At 43.2% G+C, this 5,993-nt stretch overlaps 1 pseudogene; it reads left to right on the top strand.

Moving 5' to 3' along the window:
- Positions 1–381: 381 nt before the first annotated feature.
- On the top strand, positions 382–4,393 carry LOC125508610 (annotated as a pseudogene).
- The last annotated feature ends 1,600 nt before the right edge of the window (positions 4,394–5,993 follow it).

Raw genomic sequence — 5,993 nt, 5'->3', positions numbered from 1 at the left:
TTGGTTTGTAGGATTTTTATAGGAATTCTGCAGGATAGGATTTGCAAAGGAAAAATTCCTTTGAAGCCCTTTGGTTTGTAGGAATGGATTCCTATTCCTATATAGGATATAAATCAATCCTTCATGTTTTGAAGGAAAAAAACATTAGTCTAGACTTAATGGAAAAAATCCTATCCTATGCATCAAATGACATCTCTTTCTCTATAAAAATTGACATACATGTTATCTTACTTCCTATAATTTTCCTATTCATATAAAATTCCTATCCTATGAATCAAAAAGACCTAAACCATTTGGCCAGGCCTTTCGAGTTTGGACCTTCTCCCAAACCCTGCCGCGGAATTGCCATCGAGGTTGGCAGAAATTACGGCCAAAAATCCGCTCGGGGTTTTTCCCAATCCGACCTGACGGCTTGGTTCCTCTCTCGCTCCCTCCTTGGTTCCCTCCGCCTCCTTCCGATCCCGCCCCCCCCCCCCCCCCCCCCCCCCCCCCCTCCCCTCCGCTCTCGGCCCCCGGCTTCGCGCTCCTTCCCGACATCCCTCCGCTCCCTCCCACACCCCAGTTACCTGCCCATCAGCAAGGTCACCGTCTCCCTCCTGCCTCCACTCCAGTCACCTGCCAACCAACAAGGTCACCGTCTCCCTTCTGCCATAAACGTAGCCGGCTGCCCGCAAGGCCACAAGGTAAGAATATCTGACATTGTTAATTTGGCTGCCCTCCAGAATTGTTTCTTGTATTTATGCATGTTTGGATTTGCTGAATCTTTTGCATGAAACTTGCCCTGCACGTGTCCCCTCCGTTCATGGATCCATTAATATTTTAGTAGTGGTAACGAGAATTTATGTCCGAGCATGTGAATTGAAAAAATGAACCAAGGTGTGGAGCTAGGTAGTTCCTCAGATTCTTCAGGTCTGAATTACTGTAGCCATTTCCCTGCAAAAAGAGGAATTGCTGTAGCACTTAACCAATTTATGTACAGTACTTGTCTGTTGGAGCCTTGTAGGCAATGCATGAATTTTTGTAGCAAAATTGTTGTCTTCCACAGGGAGTTGGTAAGTTATACAGTCATACATGTTTGATGGCCAGGCAGTGAATAAATTGTACATATGGCACATGCCCTTAAATGTTAAGGCTGTATCTTTTACTTATTTTTTTGTACTGTTATAACGTGGCTACAAACCCTAAAATAATATTGGAACTAAAGTGAATCGGATTGGCTGTAGTCATACTGATCTAGCAATATATTTTGGCAGCCATGAGAAGAGTACTGCTCTTGTTGTTTTGCACATTTCTTTAATACGTTCACATATGCATAGATTTTTTGGGTGCATGTATGTATGCGAGAGTATGTTTACAGATGATACATTTATGCTTTTACAATTTATGTTGGCACAAAAACATCCGAACCTTGCTCTTATTTGGCATGCCACTACAAAAGTTATTTTAAATTTTAATGTAGCACTTTGTTGCACTAAGATACTATCGACCAAACAGACCACAAATAAGTCTAGGGGTATTAAAGATTTTGTAGCATTCACCACAGATAATAAACTCAAAATTTTAGAACCATTCAAACAGGGTATGGGCCTCTCAGGGCTTCCCCAGACCGGAGCTCCTGTTAACAGTTCATCTTAGGCTGGTTTATGCACAAGACGAAGCCCTTTAGAAGGTGTAATCAGCTTTTTTTATGGTCACACGACTTAGGGCACAATTTGGCTCGTTGGCAGCTTTTACAAACAACCTGCAATACTTGCATGTATTATATCGTGTCACATTCTCCTGATTGTTATGAACAGCTCCTGAACCATGGATGACTATGGGATCCGTCTTCTATGCATCTCCAGGGCATAACTCTGCACCCTAAATTAGTCATAGAAGTGTTTGTTACTTGTCCAAAATGCAAATGATGTATGGTAGAGTCACTTGCCATGTACTCCCTCTGTAAACTAATATAAGTAGAGTACATAGTGATCTAAAAGATCTTATATTAGTTTACAGAGGGAGTACATATGTAAAAGTATGAGACTGAACAAGTACTGCATGGGAACAGTTCTAGTGCTATTTATAAGAAAAACATTCTAGGACTAGGGTTAGTATTTTAGCCGTTGGTCACCCTGGTGAGGTACACCATTTGTCTTTAAAGGGCAGTATTATTTTTGTTCCGATAAGATTACTAAGCTAGTAGTTTTCATTTGTGTATTTTACTGGCCTATTGATTTGGTAAGAAAAGCATTGGTGAAAGTGTATCTGATGTTGGATCTGGATCTAAATAGGGCCCAGCTCAGCGTTCGACATGTCTGGACGTGAGGTCCGTGAGTATACCAATCTCAGCGATCCTAAAGGTTCTTGATTCATCACTCTCTTGTAGCCAACAAGCTCTTACCCTTTCTTGTCTGTCAGGCATTTTAATTGGGATCATTTTGATGACAATTGGGGTTTGTGCTGTGGATGTGCAGATAGGAAGTCGGGGAAGGGGAAGGACAAGATCGATGATGAGGACGTCACCTTTCAGCGCATGGTTGCAAAGGTTAACCGGATTGTATTGTTAGTTTATTACTGCTACTGCATTTGATGTATATCTAAACACATTATTTTAAATATCTGCATATAAGATGTTATTATATCGAGTCTTACTTTTCTGCTATGTATCCATTTTTTTAAAGAGAAATAGTTTCATTAGCTGCTAAAATATAATTTAAAATTCAATGAAAAAGAGGTTAAATTCAGCCAAATTAATAATTTTGATGTCTGAATGAATGGATTTGCCAAGTTTTGCATTTATGTGGTGTCAATCTGGCATAGTGTCGAATGTGCTGGGGTGGTGATTTGCTTCTTTACATGTTGCTGTGCTAGAATATGCATTATGTCTGGCTTGGTGCTGCTGATATAGAGTAGTACAGTTGACGTTATCAGAATAAGTGAAAAATTAATGTACTGACGGACTGAATTCCATAGCTTTCTCTAGACTGATAGATCGTCCAATGTGGTCAGAAATATTTAATGGGCTGCCTTAGGTTGAGGTTGTGTGCATTCTCTGCTGAGATCATTGGTTTATTGGTAGAATAACATTTATATTACTTGGTAGCTGGGGCTGTGAGATGTCACAACATTTCCTTGCAAGCTCGATTCCGTTACTACTGCTACCAGTTGAGTTTTACACGCAATGTTCTGATAACATGCCCTCACAGAAATTTTGGCTCTCCACTGGGCGGTTGATGCCAACAGATGCAGGATGTTGCCGGTGAGAGGGGAGGCTACCTTCATGGACGGGGAGGTATTTCATGCTTTTTTCAAGGGGGACTCCATGCCGGTTGCTCGTTAACCGCTTTTTTGTGTGTTACTTTTATGTTTTTCAGCATTGGACAGTGATGATTTGCTTTACCTCAAAGAGCAAATGGAGGCTGAGGAAGATGCAGAGCGTCTTCTTCGCCGTACAGAGAAGCGGGCATTCGCTGCTTTTAAGATATCCTCTCTTTAATGAAACATCGTAGCTTGCATTTTACAAAATAAATAATGTTTGGTGAATACGATCCAAGCCTTCCTCTAGCTCCTGGTATGCCAATTTGCGATAGTACACATATTTACCATTTGATTTATTATTCATCATGTGGAATAGCACAGTAGAGACATGCCTTGCCAGGGGTGGTTTTTTCATTTAACTTGTCTTGCAATTTCCCACATCGTTATTATGTGCTTTGTTTCCGTTAGTTGGAATAGCAGAACAGAGGAGCATACCTAGGCAGGGGTGGTTTCTCATTTAGATTTGTGTATGCTATAGTCTGTTTGATTTCTTTAACCCTCGCCTCACAAAGCAGCGACTCTAGCTGATTCTGCACCTGCTCTACCCGCCGCTCTTTGTGTCGACGCCAGGCCAAAAAGCGACATAAGGTAAGCTACTAAGCTGTGTTCATCAAACATTATGTTTCCACCCACCGCGCCCTCTCGTAACGATAGCGCATACCTGATTGGCAGGCAACGGGATCTCTTGAAGAACATTGTTGGGATCAAACCGAAGCGACCCAAGGTTTTCCCAGTCACGACGTTGTAAAACGACGGCCAGTGAATTGTAATACGACTCACTATAGGGCGAATTCGAGCTCGGTACCCGGGGATCCTCTAGAGTCGACCTGCAGGCATGCAAGCTTGCTTGGCCTGGCGTACGAGAGCTCGGATGAAGAATGACCAGTGGTGTAGGGAGTCACTGTAGGCTGTAGGCCGCGTGTTAGTTCATCTGCAACGTTGCTAGATTGTGTTTCTGTGCGGGAGTTCGGGGTAATTCAAGAACTCTTTCTGCTGAAAATCAAGCTTGAGTCACTGAATGCTTCTCTGGAATGTTCTGTTCTGGACACAGACGCATCCGTTCTTCGTGCAATATTGTGAGTGATTCTGCGTACAGAATCTTTAAAGGCGCTATCGGGTGAGTCCGTGAGTAATTCTGCGTACAAAATCTTTAAAGGCGCTATCTGACGCCTCAGGTGCACGTCATCCCAATCGTTGTTCATCCTGCAGATCGCCATCTATGCCTCCCCTCCCTGCAACGGCCGGACCTCCATCTGTAAGAGCAACTCCAAGCGCCCGCCCACCCAAACGGACGGCGCTTTTTGTCTGTTTAGATCGGTCGCCCATTCGGTGTCCGTCCTGTTTATCATTTGAGTCGGCAGTGCGCCCACCGCGCCTACCCATATTTGCCGACATGGCTGGCTGACTGCCCATTTTTAACAAATATGTACACTTTTTTACATTATTTCACAAACAAACGTATAGTTTCACAAGCCGAATAAAAAAGATATATCTATTGGTTGCCAACATGAGCCCACGTATGCTCAACCAAATCATTTTGCAGCTGCATGTGAGTTTCCCAATCATGTATTTCATGATGAAATTGAGTGAACTGTTCAAACATTGCCGCTCCTCCATCTTATGCACAACATTTTCATCGTGAAACTGAAACCCTTGATCGTAGATACGTTTTGGACGCTCATCTTCTATGATCACATTGTGCATGATCACACAAGCAGTCATCACCTCCCACAACTTCTTCGTGCTCCAAGTCTTAGTAGGATACCGAACGATGCCCCATCGAGATCGCAAAACACCAAAGGCACGCTCGACGTCCTTCCTAGCACTCTCTTGCTCTTGGGCAAATCTTTTCCTCTTCTCTCCGACAGGGTTGGGGATCGTCTTCACAATAGTAGTCCACTGAGGATAGATACCATCACCTAGGTAGTATCCTTTGTCGTAGTTGTGGCCGTTGATGGTAACATTCACCGGCGCACTGAGGATAGTTTACCGGAGGAATACTTTGTGTGCTACCAAACTTCACAACGTAACTGGGTGATTATAAAGGTGCTCTATAGGTGTCTCCGAAGGTACATGTTGGGTTGGCGTATTTCGAGATTAGGATTTGTCACTCCGATTGTCGAAGAGGTATCTCTGGGCCCTCTCGGTAATGCACATCATTCAAGCCTTGCAAGCATTGAAACTAATGAGTTAGTTGCGGGATGATGTATTACAGAACGAGTAAAGAGACTTTCCAGTAACGAGATTGAACTAGGTATTGATATACCGACGATCGAATCTCGGGCAAGTAACATACCGATGACAAAAGGAACAACGTATGTTGTTATGCGGTCTGACCGATAAAGATCTTCGTAGAATATGTAGGAGCTAATATGAGCATCTAGGTTCCGCTATTGGTTATTGACCGGAGACATGTCTCGGTCATGTCTACATAGTTCTCGAACCCGTAGGGTCCGCACGCTTAACATTACGATGACAGTTTCATTATGAGTTTATATGTTTTGATGTATCGAAGGTTGTTCGGAGTCCCGATGTGATCACGGACATGACGAGGAGTCTCGAAATGCTCGAGACATGAAGATTGATATATTGGAAGCCTATGTTTGGACATCGGAAGTGTTCCGGGTGAAATCAGGATTTTACCGGAGTACTGGGAGGTTACAGGAACCCCCCGGTGACTTAATGGGCCTTAG

This window comes from Triticum urartu, chromosome 5 (assembly GCF_003073215.2).
Source record: "Triticum urartu cultivar G1812 chromosome 5, Tu2.1, whole genome shotgun sequence".
Taxonomy (NCBI): Eukaryota; Viridiplantae; Streptophyta; class Magnoliopsida; order Poales; family Poaceae; genus Triticum; species Triticum urartu.
The sequence above is the reverse complement of the archived record's forward strand: the minus strand, read 5'-3'. Positions and strand labels throughout refer to the sequence as shown.